Here is an 18,679-nt window from a genome sequence, read left to right as displayed (position 1 = left end):
TTTCATTTCTAGACCACACATGCTCAGAGAATTGTCCGCCATTTACTTGCACACCTGTATTCTCCTGAACCAAGCGCTGTACTCCTTTTAGCAACAGAGGATGATCTTTTTTGATTCTATTTCAGCAGTGTTTAGGGAAAGCATTGACTTGATAATTCCTTTTGAGATAATTCCTTGTGAGATATTATTTAGGAAAACTCAGATAAAACCCTTTTTTGTTGTTATTGTTGTTGCTTAGCAAATTGAGATTGTACTTAATAATTTTCAAGGTGTTTTTCTCAAACTTTATCTAAACAAGCAGGTGAGCTTTGGTATCCGGCAAATCTGAGTTGAAATCTCCAAACCATCAATTAATAGCTTGTGTGTGGTCTGGGAGAAATTGTTTTATCTTTTTGAATTTGAGGTTCTTCATCTATAAAGCAGGGGTAACAATGCCTCCTTGACAAAGTCGGAAGAGGATTAGATGATGTAAAACTGAAATAAGAGGTAACATGTATTGAATACTCAGCATGTGCCCGGAAGTGCTTTCAGCGCCTTAGATTTATTAACTCATTTAATCTTCTCAGCAGCCTGATTCTGTGGATACTATCATTATATTCATATTTTTACAGATGAGAAAAATAAGATGAAGAGAGGGTAAGAAACCATGGTCATGTGGCTACTAAATATTGGAGCTGGGATTCTACCCAGGCAGTCTACGCCCAGAGCTCTCATGCTGAACCAGGAACTCACACATTTTCTCGATAAAGCCCACTATGTGGTGATGGCCTATAGTAGGCCTTCCAAACCAAACCAAACCCACTGCTGTCAGGTCAGTTCCAACTTACAGTGACCCTGTAGATAGAATTGCCCCAGAGAGTTTCCAAGACTATAAATCTTTATGGAAGCAGACTGCCACATCTTTCTCCCATGGATCGGCTAGTAGGTTCGAACTGCTGACCTTTTGGTTAGCAGCAGAGCACTTCAAATTCTGAGCCATCAGGGCCTCTTATGGTAGGCCTTCAGTTCCCAATAATTCTCTTGACAACCCCTAACTTTCTTCCTTCTTTGGAGTGATTGTTAACTAACTCCAAAAACCCAGAAAAGTTTATTTAAAAGTAATTGAAATAGTAGCAGTAATGTCTTCCCTTCTTAATGTAATATTATTGCTACATATTTCCCAGAGTTCCCTCTGGGTGCTTTATGCTTCTTAGTATCTGCTTGGACAGGTTAGAACTTTGCCAGAATGTTTCTCATCATTTGGACTTTTCTAAGCTTCTTCTTACTAAGAGTCCTGCAGGGAAATTTTCAGGAGCCCTGAACACAAGCCGCTCCTTAGAAACCCTATAGGTCAGTTCTCCTCTGACCTATAGGGTCGCTAAGAGTTGGAATCAACTCAACGGCAACAGATTTAGGCTAATGGGGGGGGGGTCCCTGGGTGATGCAAATGGTTAACGTACTCAGCAGCTAACCGAAAGATTAGAGATTTGAGTTTACCCAAAGGAGCCTGGAAAGAAAGGCGTAGAGATTTACTTCTGAAAAATAAGCCATTGAAAACCATATGGAGCATACTTCTACTGTGATACACACGGGGTTACCATGAGTCAGAATTGGCTTCATGGTAACTGATTATGCTAATGGTATTTTGGTTAGTTAAATTTTTTATATTCACTTACTCCAGTTATGGAGAGAGGAAATTTTCCCTATATCCTTTCTCTTCCATCAACTACCATAATACTAACTGACCTCATTGAAAATATGTTTTTCTTTAACTTTGTACTTTCCCACTTAATATTATAAGAGAATTTACAAAAATGAACTGGAAGTATGTCTAGGCATAAGTACACGTGTCCCAACAAAATCTGGTCATCTCGTTTACAATTCAGTGAACTGCTTGTGAAGGAAGGCAAGCAAAAGTTGTCAACTAATTTCAATGTGACACATTTCAAACCTGATTTTTTTTTAAACAACTTCTGAATATCCTTTCTGAGCATTAATAAAATAATTTTAAATGTATTTGATATTAGTGTATTCCCCAAAGCATGTCAGAAAGATGTTGGCAGGAGACCTGCCACTGGGGTATGATGTATTAGGTCAAGATTTCGATTAAGACAAAGGAAAATATTTATTTAAATGGCAACAAAATGCCCAGGTGTAAACAGCAAAACCCACAAAGTCCAAAATGTCAAATTCAAGTCAGAAACTAGGTATGCTAAAGACAAATTCAAAGCAATACCTGACAAGGAACTCTGAAGCCAATAGTAAAATGTTTTTAAAAGAATAAACACAGAGTTGAACTAGAGAATCAATGCAACTACTTTTGATTCTGTGAGGAGGCAGTCCTTCGGACAAGCCAGGAGGCCATGGTTTTCTCCATTCCTCTCTCTGCTGGCATCTTTAGGCCTCAGAACAACCCTGCCTTTTCCCCACTGAGGCTTCGTGTTTGTTAGCATGGCTAAAAAGATATAATTAGGAGGCGGAGCCAAGATGGTGGAATTGACAGACACTTCCAGCGAGCCATCTTTACAACAAAGACCCCCAAAAAACAAGTGAAACGAGTATACTTGTAACAAGCTGGGAGCCCTGAGCTTCAAATGAACTGAGGGGCAGGAGGAGGAAGAGACCATTCAAAAGCAGAGAGGAGTTACTGAACCTGAATCATGGGGAGCCCTCAGGTACCATTCCCAGAGTGGTGGTGGAGGGGTACTAGCATTTGGCTGTGGTTTTCTCAGGCTGGAGCAGCCAGCCACACAGCCCACTCACACCTCCAGAACCTGAGGAGAATGGCACTTTCAGCAAAAGCTAAGTACTTGTGTATATTTTACCGTGCCCCCCGCCCACCTGCAAACCAGCTTCAGTGGCTGAATTCCTTGGGCCTGAGACAGGCACTGTTGAGCACCTAGAGCCATCCTCCCAGCCTTGGGGAAGGAAAAACTTTGCATTTGGGAGAAAAGATAATTTGCTAGCTCCACTAACTGGGGGAGCTCAGGACAGAAGCAGCTCCTGTCCAGGCACAAACCACCCTTGGACTTTGAGCATCTTTCCTTTCTGCGTGGACCTCTGTGGGCCTATTTCAGGACAATAGACCCTTGTTGGCAGACTCCAACCATTCAGCTGTGTGATGGAGAGGTGGGTGTTTGATGTTTGACATTGCCTTGTCTATGAAACAAGGTCTCCACCTACCCACATTAGGGACCTAAGGATTGGTAGCTCCACTCAGGTCACCCAGCCACCCTCAACAGGGGGCAAAGATAACTGGTACCTCCCAGTCCTTACAACCAAAAACTTTGGGTGCCTATGATCCTTGTGAAGAACCCATTCACCTGCACACTGTAGGGAACGGGGACACACTTTCCTCAGAGACACTCAGGAGTTGGTTCTCAGCCCCCTGCCTTGTTCAGAGCATGACCCCCTGCTACAACCAGATACTGGTACATACACCAATCACCCCTGCCCCCATAAGACTGTAGGACAGAGCCTGTACCACACACTTAATGATCATCTACCAGGAAACCTGAGCTGAATTCATAGAAGAAAACAAAATGGACTCCTAGACTAATATACCTGATAACAGCTCTAGCCAGCTGGGTACAGGACACCAGAGCTCCAAAGGCAAAAATAATCAAGCTAGCTCACTCAAGCAACCCATCTGGGTATAACAAAACAAAACAAAACAAAGCAAGCAGCTATGACACAGTAAGCAAGCATAAACTTATACAATACCTTAGAAATGGCTTGGAGACAACAGTAAATATCAAGTCACCTAAAAAAACAGACCATGATCACCTCAACAGCCTCTCAAAACAAAGAATCCAGGGATCTTTTAGATGAAAGTGATTCCTGGAATTATCAGATGCAGAATACAAAAGTTTAATACACAGAACCCTTCAAGACATCAGGAAGAAAATGAGATAATATGCAGAACAAGCCAAGGAACACACAATAAAGCAATTGAAGAAATTAGAAAGATTATTCAGGAACATACTGAAAAGTTTAATAAGCTGGAAAAATCCATAGACAGACAGCAATCAGAAATTCAGAAGATTAACAATAAAATTACAGAAGTAGACAACTCAATAGAAAATCAGAGGAGCAGAACTGAGCAGGTAGAAGCTAGTATTTTGGAATATGAAGATAAATCACTTGGCACTAATATATTTGAAGAAAAATCAGATAAAAGAATTTAAAAAAATGAGGAAACCTTAAGAATCATGTGGGACTCTATCAAGAGAAATAGCCTACAAGTGATTGGAGTACCAGAACAGGGAAGAGTAACAGAAAATACAGAGAGAATTGTTGAAGATTCGTTGACAGAAAACTTCCCTGATATTGTGAAAGATGAGAAGATATCTATCCAAGATGCTCATCGAACTCCACATAAGGTAGATGTTAAAAGAAAGTCACCAAGATGTATTATGATCAAACTTGCCAAAACCAAAGATAAAGAGAAAATTATAAGAGCAGTGAGGGATAAATGAAAAGTCACGTACAAAGGAGAGCCAATAAGTTCAGACTACTCGGCAGAAAAGATGCAGGCAAGAAGGCAATGGGATGACATATTTAAAAAGTTGAAGGAAAAAAATTGCTTGCCAAGAATCATATATCCACCAAAACTGTCTCTTAAATATGAAGGTGAAATAAAGACATTTCCAGATAAACACAAGTTGAGGGAATTCATAAAAACCAAACCAAAACTACAAGAAATACTAAAGGGAGTTCTTTGGTTAGAAAATCAATGATATCAGGTATTGACCCAAGACTAGAACACTGGGCAGAGCAACCAGAAGTCGACCCAGACAGGGAAATCCAAAATATCAAAGCAAGATTATATATATAAAAAAAAAAACCCTCAAAAAGGGTAACAGCGATGTTATTATATAAAAGAAAACATTAGAGTAATAAAAGGGACTAAGAAATGTAATCATACACCTTCCATATGAAGAGGAAGATGTGGTGATACAAAGAAATAAAAGTTAACTTTAAATTTAGAAAAATAGGGGTAAATAATGAGGTAACCACAAAGGAGATAAACTATCCTACTCATCAAAATAAACTACAAGAAAAAAATAGAGACTCAGCAGAAACAAAATCAACAACAACAAATATGAGGAAAGGACAATACATAAAGATAATCTACTCAGGACATAAAATTAAGTGGGAAAAAGAAAGAGTCAACAACACACAAAAAAAGGCATCAAAATGCTAGCACTAAATTCATACCTATCCATAACTGCCCTGAATGTAAATGGACTAAATGCACCAATAAAGAGACAGAGAGTGGCAGAATGGATTAAAAAAACAAGATCCATCTATATGCTGCCTACAAGAGACACAACTTAGACTTAAAGACACAAACAAACTAAAATTCAAAGGATGGAAAAAATATATCAAGCAAACAACAATTAAAAAACAGCAGCAGTGGCAATATTAATTTCTGACAAAATAGATTTTAAAGTTAAATCCATCAGAAAGGACAAGGAAGTATACTATATAATGATTACAGGGACAATACACCAAGAAGATATAACCATATTAAATATTTATACACCCAATGACAGGGCTGCAAGATACATACAACAAACTCTATCAGCATTGAAAAGTGAGATAGATAAAAAAAAGCTCCACTTATAATAGTAGGAGACTTCAACACACCACTTTCGGTGAAGGACAGGACATCCAGAAAGAAGCTCAATAAAGACACGGAAGATCTAAATGCCACAATCAACCAACTTGAACTCGTAGACATATACAGAACACTCCACCCAACGGCACCCAAGTGTGCTTTCTTTTCTAGTGCACATGGAACATTCTCTAGAATAGACCACATATTAGGTCATAAAGCAAGCCTTAGCAGAATCCAAAACATTGAAATATTACAAAGCATCCTCTCTCTGACCATAAGGCCATAAAAGTGGAAATCAATAACAGGAAAAGCAGGGAAAAGAAATCAAACACTTGGAACAATACCCTGCTCAAAAAAGCCTGGATTATAGAAGACATTAAGGATGGAATAAAGAAATTCAGAGAATCCAATGAGAATGAAAACACTTCCTATCAGAACCTTTGGGACACAGCAAAAGCAGTGCTCAGAGGCCAATTTATATCAATAAATGCACACATCCAAAAAGAAGAAAGGGCCAAAATCAAAGAATTATCCCTACAACTTGAACAAAAAGAAAGAGAGCAACAAAAGAAGCCCACAGGCACCAGAAGAAAGCAAATAATAAAAATTAGAGCTGAACTAAATGAAATAGAGAGAGAAAAACAAATGAAAGAATTAACAAGACCAAAAGCTGTTTTTTTGAAAAAATCAACAAAATTGATAAACCACTGGACAAATTGACAAAAGAAAAACGGGAGAGGAAGCAAATAACCCAAATAAGAAATGAGAGGGGCAAAATTACAACAGATAAACCTGAAATTAAAAGAATCATATCAGATTACTATGAAAAATTGTACTCTAACACATTTCAAAACCTAGAAGAAATGAACGAATTTGTAGAAACACACTACCTACCTAAACTAACACAAACAGTGGTAGAACAACTAAATAGACCCATAACAAAAGAAGAAATTGAAAAGGTAATCAAACAGCTCCTGACAAAAAAAAAGCTTTGGTCCAGACGACTTCACTGCAAAGTTCTACCAAGCTTTCAGAGAAGAGTTAACACCACTATACTGAAGGTATTCAGAGCATAGAAAAGAATGGAATACTATCAAACTCATTCTACGAACCCAGCATATCTCTGATGCCAAAACCAGGTAAAGACACCACAAGAAAAGAAAACTATACACCTATATCCCTCAGGAACATAGATGCAAAAATCCTCAACAAATTTTTAGCCAATAGAATTCAACAACATATCAAAAAAGCAATTCACCATGACCAAGTGGGATTTATACCAGGTATGCAGGGATGGTTCAACATTAGAAAAATAATTAGTGTAACACACCACATAAATAAAACAAAAGATAAGAATCACATGATTTTATCAATTGATGCAGAAAAGGCATTTGACAAAGTTCAACACCCATTCATGATAAAAACTCTCAGCAAAATAGGAATAGAAGGAAAATTCCTCAACATAATAAAGGGCATTTATACAAAGCCAACAGCCAACATCACCCTAAATGGAGAGAGCCTGAAAGAATTCACGTTGAGATCGCAAACCAGGCAAGGATGCCCTTTATTATTCAACATTGTTTTGGAGGTCCTAGCCAGAGCAATTAGGCTAGATAAAGAAATAAAGAGCACCCAGATTGGCAAGGAAGAAGTAAAAGTATCTCTATTTGCAGATGACATGATCTTATACACAGAAAACCCTAAGGAATCCTCCAGAAAACTACTGACACTAATAGAAGAGTTCAGCAGAGTATATCAGGATACAAGATGAACATACAAAAATCAGTTGGATTCCTCTACACCAACAAAAAGAACATCGAAGAGGAAATCGCCAAATCAATGCCATTTACAGTAGCCCCCAAGAAGATAAAATACTTAGGAATAAATCTTACCAGAGATCTAAAAGACTTATACAAAGAAAAGTACAATACGCTTCTGCAAGAAACCAAAAGAGACTTACATAAGTGGAAAAACATACCTTGCTCATGGATAGGAAGACTTAACATTATAAAAATTTTGGATTCTACCAAAAGCGATCTATACATTTAATGCAATTCCGATCCACATCCCAAGGACATTCTTTAATGAGATGGAGAGACAAATCACCAACATCATGTGGAAGGGAAAGAGGCCCTGGATAAATAAGGCATTACTGAAAAAGAAGAACAAAGTGGGAGGCTTTACTTTACTTGATTTTAGAACCCATTATACCACCACAGTAGTCAAAACAGCCTGGTACTGGTTCAACAACAGATACATAGACCAATGGAACAGAATTGAGAATCCAGACATAAGTCCATCCACATATGAGCAGTTGATATTTGTCAAAGGCCCCAAAACAGTTAAACAGGGGGAAAAGACAGTCTTTTTAACAAATGGTGCTGGCATAACTGGATATCCATCTGCAAAAAAATGAAACAAGACCCATACCTCACTCCATGCACAAAAACAAGCTCAAAATAAATCAAAGACCTAAATATAATATCTAAAATGATAAAGACCATGGAAGAAAAAATAGGGATAACATTAGGAACCCTAATACATGCCATAAACAGTATACAAAACATTATTAAGAATGCAGAAGAAAAACTAGATAACTGGGAGCTCCTAAAAATCAAACACCTATGCTCATCCAAAGACTTCACCAAAAGAGTAAAAGGACTACCTACAGACTGGGAAAAAGTTTTTAGCTATGACATTCCTGATCAGCGTCTGATCTCTAAAATCTATATGATACTGCAAAAACTCAACAACAAAAAGACAAATAACCCTATTAAAAAACGGGCGAAAGATGTGAATAGACATTTCACTACAGAAGACATTCAGGCAGCTAACATATATGAGGAAATGTTCACAATCATTAGCCATTAGAGAAATGCAGATCAAAACTACAATGACATTTCATCTCACTCCAACAAGGCTGCCATTAATCCAAAAAACACAAAATAATAAATGTTGGAGAGGCTGTGGAAAGATCGGAACACTTCTACACTGCTGGTGGAAATGTCAAATGGTACAACCACTTTGGAAATCGATTTGGCGTTTCATAGAACTACCATACAAGCCAGCAGTCCCATTCCTTGGAATATATCCTAGAGAAACAAGAGCCTTTACACGAACAGATATATGCACACCCATGTTTATTGCAGCACTTTTTACAATAGCAAAAACATGGAAGCAACCAAGATGCCCATCAATGGATGAATGGATAAATAAATTATGGTATATTCACACAATGGAATACTACACATCGATAAAGAACAATGAGGAATCTGTGAAACATTTCACAACATGGGGGAACCTGGAAGGCATTATGCTGAGTGAAATTAGTCAGTTGCAAAAGGACAGATATTGTATAAGACCACTATTATAAGAACTTGAGAAATACTTTAATCTGAGAAGAAAATATTCTTTTCTGGTTACGAGAGGAGGGAGGGTGGGAGGGTGGGAGTGTGGAGGGTGGGAGAGTGGTATTCACTAATTAGTTGGTAGATAAGAACTACTTTAGGTGAAGGGAAAGACAGCACACAATACAGGGGAGGTCAGCACAACCGGGCTAAACCAAAAGCAAAGAAGTTTCCTGAATAATTTGAGTGCATTGAAGGCAAGTGTAGCAAGGTCAGGGGTTTGGAGACCATGATTTCAGGGGACATCTAAATCAATTGGCATAATAAAATCTATTAAGAAAACATTCTGCATCCCAATTTGAAGAGTGGCACCTGGGGTCTTAAATGCTAGCAAGCAGCCATCTAAGATGCATCAATTGGTCTCAACCCACCTGGATCAAAGGAGAATGAAGAACACCAAAGACACAAGATAATCACGAGCCCAAGAGACAGAAAGAGCCACATGAACCAGAGACTACATCATCCTAAGACCAGAAGAGCTAGATGGTGCCTGGCTACAACTGATGACTGCCCTGACAGGGAACACAACAGAGAACCCCTGAGGGAGCAGAAGAGCAGTGGGATGCAGACCACAAATTCTCAAAAAAAGACCAGACTTAATGGTCTGACTGAGACTAGAAGGACCCTGTTGTCATGGCCCCCAGACCTTCTGTTGGCCCGGGACAGGAACCATTCCCAAAGCCAACTCTTCAGACATGGATTGGACTGGACAATGGATTGGAGAGGGATGCTGGTGAGGAGTGAGCTTCTTGGATCAGGTGGACACTTGAGACTATGTTGGCATCTCCTGCCTGGAGGGGAGATGAAAGGGTAGAAGGGGTTAGAAGCTGGTGAAATGGACACGAAAAGAGAGAGTGGAGGGAGTGAGCTGTCTCTTTAGGAGAGTAATTGGGAGTTTGTAGCAAGGTGTTTGTAAGTTTTTATGTGAGAGACTGACTTGATTTGCAAACTTTCACTTAAAGCACAACAAAAATTATATAAAAAAAAAAAAGATCATCTCACATTGAAGGGAAAGAGGTTACACAAAGTTTTTGTGGGGTAAAGGTCCTAATTTTACCCTAAGCAAGGTGGACTTGATCCTTTCTCTGGAGAAATAACCCTTGGATTAATTGGGCTGCCTTGTTCTGGAACTTCCACGCCACAGCTGAGGATTTGTGCTGGTGAGTAGGGTGTGACTAAACTAGAAAATACTCACCTGGCAAACTGGTATCAACTAGCTTCAGGAGGCACGATTTAACCTCTCATGCAGGACTGGTCAATGAAAGCCCAGAACACAGAGGCTCAGAGGTCTTTCAGGTTGATGAGAACATCTGCTTTTGGGAGGGTAGCATGTCCACTGGGACATGGAAGTACTATGTTGGAAACCTTCCCAGACTCTGCCCTATGTGTCTCTTCATTTTCATCCTCTTTTGGCTACAATAAGCCTGAAGTCATAAGTATGGTATAAAAAATAAATTAATTAAAGAAAAAACAATCCCATTGCCATCAAATCCATTCTGATTTGTAGAGACACTACAGGTTAGAGTAGAACTGCCCTATAGGGTTTCCAAGGAGTGGTTGGTGTATCCAAACTGCCAACATTTTTGTTAGAAACCAAGCTCTTAACCACTGGGCCACCAGGGCTCCCAAGCATGGTACCCTCCTTGTGAATTCTGTGAGCTGTTCCAGTGAATTGTCAAACCCAAAGGGGCAGTAGGAGTCAGCGGGTCAGAAGGTTGAGGTGGAGTGAGCTCCCCAAACTTGCAACTATCATCCGCTTTTTTGGCAGTCTGAAAGATGGTGTCCTTTTAACTTTCTAGCCCTCACTCCGGGTAGCTAGGGTTGAAAAGAGAGTGCCATGAGGGCGGCTGGCAAATAGGTTGGAGAAATGGGAATATGAGGACTGGATCAATTACATTTCGGGGGTTGGATTAAAGCTGATCCTTACCATGCAGGTATAAATACCAGGAGGTATTCGCTGGGGGCCAACTTAGAAGCTGTTATCGCACCCAACCTGAGTCCATAATCCCTTTGTCCAAGTCACAGTGCAGCTGGATAGGCCCTAGATGCGGTTCTAGGTGACGATACGTAAGCAGTAGTCTCCTCTAGGTCTCAGGGAAGTTTTGCTCTGCTGACTAAGGCTTTTGCTCTTCCCCTTGCTGTACTTCCTTCTTTCTGCTACAGTGTGGACATGATGGCTGGATATGCAGCAGCCATCTTGCAAACATGAGAAAAAGGCCAGAAATATGAGGTCACCATGGGCTATGACATGAGTAAATTGCTGAACAAAAGCCAACAGCCACTTAACCTCTGCACTGCTTGTTTTCTGAGAAAATCCCTATTTAAGGCATTCTATTTGGGTTTTCTCTTACTTGAGGTAGAAAAACATTCCTGATTTATGTATCAGGAGACTAACTTATCTTCAGAGACAAGCCTTAGTTATAAATGAGGCTTTAGAGATGGGGGGGTGGGGTGAACAAACGGGATATGACTTTTATACAACCGAAAAATTTTAAGTTCTGATTATTTATTGTAATCCTTATTTTTATATGGGAATTTTCTGTCATTTTCTTTTTTCTTTCAGTAAGCCTAAGAGTTATAAAGCTTCAGAAAGCTACACTCTGCAGTAATTGGAATAACTACATGGTTTTTAATGTAAATAAAATACCTTACGATAGGAAGCAGTTGGAGTGGAATTAGCTCATTGTGGGTAACCCGGGTTGGACTCGCAGCCAATGGACCTTCTGTGCAACTATCACTCATCTGCCAGTGGGGGCCTGTGTGTTGCTGTGACCCTGCACAGTTTTCAGTGGAGCTTCCAGACTAAGACGGGTTAGGAAGTCCATCTGAGTCTGGAAGACAATCTATTTCTACTTATAAAAAATCTACTCCTGAAAATCAGCCAGTGAAAGCCCTATGAATCACAACAGTTCGATCCATAACAAAGCATGGGGATGGTGTAGAACCAAGCAGACTTTCGCTCTATTGTGCATGGGGCCACCATGAGTTGGGGGCCGACTCAGGGGCAACTGACAAGTATAAAAAAAAAAAAAAAAAAAAAAACCAGTGCCCTTGAGTCGATTCCGACTCATAGCAACCCTGTAGGACGGAGTAGGACTGCGCCACAGAGACAAGTATAACAGGAAGCAATTAATTAGGATTCAGTAAGTCCCTGTGTCTAACAAATGGAACTCACTAATTCTCCAAATATTAACGAATAGAAAAAGAAATAAATAAGTGAAATACAACCAACTTAACTCTTGTGGTGGATGGAGGATGATTACAAATTCTCCACTGTTTTCTCAACGAGAGGTAGAGTCTACTTCCCATCTCCTTGAATCTGGGCTGGCCGTGTGGCTTGCTTTGGTCAAAGAAATGTGGCAGAGGTGACGTTGTAGTAGTTCTGGCCTTGAGCTTTATGAAGATTTGGTGGCTTTGGCTTTTGCACTTTTAAAATTTCAAGGCTATGTAAGAAGGTAAGCTAGACTACTGACTGCCCTGATGCCCCACATGCAGAGAAGCCTCAGGGAACTAGACGCCAGACAGCTGTCAAAGCACAGTGCAATTGCTTGAGGGAGGCCACGGAAGACCAGCAGAACAACCACACAGCTAAGCTTGGTTAACCCCCAGGATCATGAGAAATAATGAAGCTCTGTTGTTTTAAGTCATTAAGTTTTGCGTTGTTGTTGTCATTTTTACTTGGTAATAGATAACTATAACAGTTGTTAAAGGGTGGAGACCATGGTATGGAGGGGCAGTGTAGGTTGGGAAGGGGAAGGGGATAGAAAAGATCAAAAGAAAAAAGAAGTGGCAAACCACATACAAATCAAATTTTATTAAAAGAGGTCTAACAATCCCACCAACAGGGAAAAATAAAAAAGGGGCAAATTCCAAAAAAAATTCTAGGTGTACAATAAAAACCGGGTTATGTTGAGACAATTTCAACTCATGGTGATCCCTCCGTGTGTCAGAGCAGAACTGTGTTCCACAGGGTTTCAATGGCTGATGTTTTAGAAGTAGATTGCAGGGTCTTTCTTCCAAGGCATCTCTGACTGAACTCGAGCCTCCAAATTTTTGGTTAGCAGCTGAACACATTAACTGTTTCCACTACCCAGGGTCAAACAACCCGCGTCAAATTCAAGCTTGTTTGAATGTAATATAAAACAAAAATTAAGCAAGAACATTTCTAAATAAAAGCATCTGTCAGCAATTCTATGAACAATCCAGGATAGACATCTCTTAACTCTAGGGTGAACCCAGGGAATTTTTCAGGCTTAAACCTAGTTTATGGAAACAACCCAGAGCAGCAAAGGATGGACTCTCTCCCCTTGTATGTGGAACAGATACCTTTGGTTGTGCCTTCCTAAATCAACAAAGAACGTAGCTGCTTGTATTTTTATTGATTCGTAGTGAGCCCAGTGCCATTTCTCACAGCTTGCACTTGGAATACATACAGTGAATAAACTCAGGGGTAGCTCATTCTGTAATAACTACATGGTTTTTAATGTCAATAAAATATCTTATGATAGGAAGCATTTTACCATACATCACACCAAAAAAAACTATTTTAAGCTTAAGAAAGTTTGTGATAGCCAGTATCTTAGTTGCTAGCTATGCGTGGCTATTTAAATGGAAATGAGTTAAAAGTAAACAAAGTTAAAAATTCAGTTTCTCACTCACAATAGCCACGTTTCAAGTGCTCAGTAGCCACACAGTATCAGACAGCACAGATGTAGAACATTTCAATCATCTCCGAAAGATCTATCGGAGAGCCCAGATAGAAGGTGCTTCGATTTCTCAGCACTCATTCCAAAATGTTGCCCTTAGTCAAGTATTTGTTTATATTTTTCCTGGCTCAGAAGTTGTTACACTGAATTGCACATAATTCGATTACTGCAAGTAGAATAAAGTCATCCTACTGCCCCAACTCCCAGCCTGAGATAGTTCACAGAATCAGCATTAGATCACACCACATTTTCTTCAGTGATGTCATATCTTTGCAAGGTTGGATTTCAGTGATTGCTGTCATTAAAAGTAAGTACCACGTGAAAATCAACATAGATGAGGAAATCAGAATGCAATTGTCCCATGTGATCCAAGGCTGGAGAAATGTGCAGTGCCCTGCAGGCACAAATAACTCATTTGTAAGTCACAGAGGCTAGTTAAGAATAAAATTAAACTATTATTTTTCCTCTGCATTTATGTGCACTATTTTTTTGAAAAGGTTGCTGAGTCATTAGGACATAAACACTCATTAAGGTGTTTGGACCCAACTACATAATAAAAGAAACTGTTAGGAATTAACTTTTGCCCAAGGGCAAGCTGTAAAAAACTACTGAGACACTAAGGGTATCATAAACCAAGAAAGTTTAGAGACTTCTCAATTAGTGAATGAGAATGAGATGATTGCTTTTTGTTTGTGTTTTGTTTTTGGTTTACTGAGATCAAGTTAAACATAGGCAAAGAGGTTGCCAAGGAAACCTTTCTAATGTCATCTGGTCAACTTTCTCATACATCAATACCTAAAAAGAAACTTGGGCATTGTAGGCATTCGACAAATATTTCTTAAATAAATGCATTTATTAAATAGATCACTAGAAATTTATACTTAGCATCTTCAAAGAAAAAAAAAATTGTAGTCTACCCTGGTGATGTCTTTCTGCTCAAGAATTTTTAGAAACAGTCAGGGGAGATAGGTGATTATCAAGGCTTTTTGGTTTCTGACAACAAATTGAGTGAATTGGCCCAACCCCTCTGGTTTACAAAGACAGCCAAACATTCTTTAATTTTAGACAAGATTTAAGTACATAGGGCTACCTCCTTATTTATACCTTCTCTGTAAAACCCATGTCAAATTCAAGCTTGTTTCAATTCAATCCGTAGTGTCAGTTCTCAGTCAAAGATCTTGAAAGCTGCAAGTCATGGATGTAAAGCTCCTAAGAATACACCTTTCTACGTTATTTCTGACATGTCCACCATTTACAAGTAACACCACAAAAACATCTCGGTACTGAAGTACTCTGTCTTCTGGTCCTGTTGTCGCTCAAAACACCTATCAAAGTATTTCAGAACCTCCAACCCAAATGATTCTGTTCCATAAGTAAAAGGAAACACGTAAATTAAAATTAAAAAAGAAAAAAGAAAAAAAAAACCCCAAACCTGTTGCCATAGAATCATTCCGATTCAAAGGTGAATTTAATTCTACATTTATTGTTAAGAATTTCACCTGCATCGATTACCCTGTGGCTCGTTCTAGTCCACGTATATCTCTATTTACAATTGCTATGACATTGCACGTATTTCACAGCGGTTATTTGTTTTCTGTCTCCATTGTTTGTGGGTGTATGTACTTGTCTGTCTATCTGTGTTGCACGTGCAGACAGTCTGTATCTCAAACTTTCAGCAGGAATGAGGCGCATACACACACTGGTGTCAGCCATGCCATGGGTGCTAGAGTCATCTGTGATTGAGCCCGTTCCACAAGACACGCAGTGCTGGCAAAGTGAGGGCCATTATTATTACTTATAGAAAGCAAACAGTAAACAATAACAACAGATTCTCAAAGGAGAACCTCATACCCTTCCTCAGATTACTCCTGTCCATTCTTATGTCATTGGGCAGGTGCACTGTGGTTCAGGTCAGATGCCGTGTTCATGTCACCACCGCCTCCGGCCACCACCATGCTGTCTAGGGGGCCTGCATGACTCACGAGGCTTCTGCTGCTGCTGCTGATGGGCCTCACAGGCCTTTGTTGCTGGCTCCTGGCACACTACCCAGGCCTGTACAGCTTTCTTGCCACCATGTTACCCAGGTCCCGGGGCGGGGGGCATTTTACCCCTGCACAGGGTGCTCTCTCCAGACTCTCCTTCTTGATGGTACTGAGGACCCCCTGAACCTCTGTGGCAATCCGTGTCAATTTCAAGGCATGGGCCTCCCACCAGGACCAGGAACTGAAAGATCCCCTTGGTAGACCATAGTCATTCAATTTGTGTAGTAAACTGACCAATCCCCTTGGTAGGCCATAAGGTACTCAGTTTGCATAGTCCCAGCCAATCATTTTGTGGAAATTATAAGACCAAGGCAAGAAAGGGTATATAAAAGTGACAGATTGCACCACAGTGGTAGCTAAGAGAAAGTTAAAGGGCTGTGACATAGCAATCAGGCAGGGAAAGCTGAAACGAGAAAGGTTTTTGGTTAAGTGCATAAAATTTCAGAATTCTCCATTTGTGCCTCTTCTGATCTGCCACTTGAACCTCTTCACAAGCTTTTTTTCACTCCTCTTCTCTGAAGCTGCCACCAAGGAATCAAAAACACCTCCTATGCAACAGTTCGAGTCCGTGCTATTTATTTCCAGAGTGAAGGTGCTTTGTAGGACAAGCTATGTGAATGTTTGGCATTGGTAGAATACATCACCCATCCTGAGGCTCTGCTGCAGACCTGTATGCGGCTTTCTCCTGCACTCTCCGTGTCTTTGATCTCTGTTTCAGACCCCTCACTGATCATTCCTCCATCCTATCCCCCATCCTCCATCTAACCACTTATCTGGAAGCCTATGCTGATGCCTTCACTTCCTTTAGGTCCTTCCTAGATAGTCACCTCCTCAGTGAGACTTTCTCTGGCCATATTACTTAAAATTGCAATTTCCCCCCAGGTGTCCCACCCCACTTCCCTGCTTTACCTCTCTCCTTTTAGTGCTTATCACCACCTAATACATTATACTACCTCTCGTCTGTTAGTTTGTGTACTGTGGTGGCCTGCATGCTGTTGTGATGCAGGAAGCTATGTCACCAGTATTTCAAATACCAGCAAAGTGGTGGACAGTTTTCAGCAGAGCTTCCAGTCTAGGACAGACTTGGAAGAAAGGCCTGGCAATCAACTTCCAAAAATTAGCCAATGGATCACAATAGAACATTGTCCAACTCACTTCCTTTGGACATGTCTTCAGGAGGGCTCCATCAATGGAAGAGGACATGATGTTTGGTGAAGTAGAGGGCCAGCGAGGGCATGAGAGACCCTTGGTGAGACGGACTGGCACAATAGCACAACAATGAACTCAAACATGCTGGTGATTTTGAGGATGATGCAGGACTAGGAAACATTTAGTTCTATTGAATATAAGGTCACAATAAGTCAGAATGGATTCGACTGCAGCTATCTATCTATCTATAGAATACATTAAATTCGTGACTTATTTATCTCGTTTCTTGTCAATCCTTCCCCAAGCTTCATGAAGGCAATGGTGTTTTGCCTGGCTGATTCACTAATATGTCGCCGGCACCAAGAACTGTTCCTGGCATATAGGAAGAAGCATTCAATACCTCTTCGTTTTCTGAACTCATTAACTCATTTAATAAACATTCATTGAGCGTCTACTATGTGCCTGATACAAGGCCAGATGCAGGCATAGTACCTGCCTCCAAAAATTTCACAATGCACTGCTGGACCCCCTGAAATTACAGACACAGTCATATACATGTAGCGTGTGTGTCTGTGTGTGTGAGTTCTCTTGAAGAAAGGCTCTCTGGTTTGCATTAATTTCTCTGAGATATCCACAAGCCCAAATATAGTCAGCGAGCATGCTCCCTCCACATGCCGTCTTCATTCTCCTCAGGCACACACGCTGAGGAGCCTGCAGATGAAAGCGTTTAGTTTCCCAGTGCTGCTGTAACATAAATACCATAAGTGGGTGGCTTTAAAGAACAGAAATTTATTTATTTTCTCACAGTTCTGGAGGTTAAAAATCCAAATCATGGTCTCAGTCATGTCAATTTCTTTCTTATAGGTAGTCCCAGGCTTTTTTTTTTGTCTCTGTGGCTTGTAGAGGCTCCTCATGTGGTGTGTCTCTGTGTCTATGCTGCCGTTCTTATAATTCAGAAGTGATTAGATTTAGAATCCACCCTACTGTAGAATGATCTAATTAACATAACAAAAACCCTATTTTCATACAGGATTATATCCTAACAAGACCAAAACTAAACCCATTGCTGTCAAGTTGATTCTGACTCACAGCGACCTTATACATCTGCAGGTATAAAAACCAAAATCCATTGCCATAAAGTTGAGTCCGACTCACGCATTCCAACATATATTACGGGGGACACAATTCAGTTCATTGTGGTTGTTGTTAGGTATCGTTAAGTCAGTTACAACTAATAGAGACCCCATGTACAACAAAATGAAACACTGCCCGCTTCTGTGCCATCCTGACAATGGTTTCTATGCTTGAGCCCATTGTTTCAGCCACTGTGTCAATCCATTTTGTCACGAGTCTTCCTCTTTTTCACTGACTCTGTACTCTACCAAGCATGATGTCCTTTTCTAGGGACTGGTTCCTCCTGATAACAATCAGTGGCAATTACCTTTTAGAAAACCAGATTTTCCTCAAGGCTCCAGGCCACAGTTCTCAAATGAAAGTGCTTCCGAAGCCCATTTCTTGTGGCTGCATCCCCAGGCTATTTGGAAGATGCCAATTATTCTAACCCCATGGCTAAGGGCTTGGCTGCTACCAAAAAGGTCTATGATTCAAACTCACACAGTGGCTCCGAAGATGAAAGGCTCTGGTGCTCTGATCCCATAAAGGTTTTTGCATTGTCGTTGTTGTTAGGTGCCGTCCAGTAAGTTCTGACTCATAGCAACCCTATGTACAACAGAACAAAACGCTGTCTGGTCCTGTGTCATCCTCACAATTGTT

The sequence above is a fragment of the Elephas maximus genome, chromosome 23 (assembly GCF_024166365.1).
Source record: "Elephas maximus indicus isolate mEleMax1 chromosome 23, mEleMax1 primary haplotype, whole genome shotgun sequence".
NCBI classification, from domain to species: Eukaryota; Metazoa; Chordata; class Mammalia; order Proboscidea; family Elephantidae; genus Elephas; species Elephas maximus.
This window is presented reverse-complemented; position numbering follows the sequence as displayed.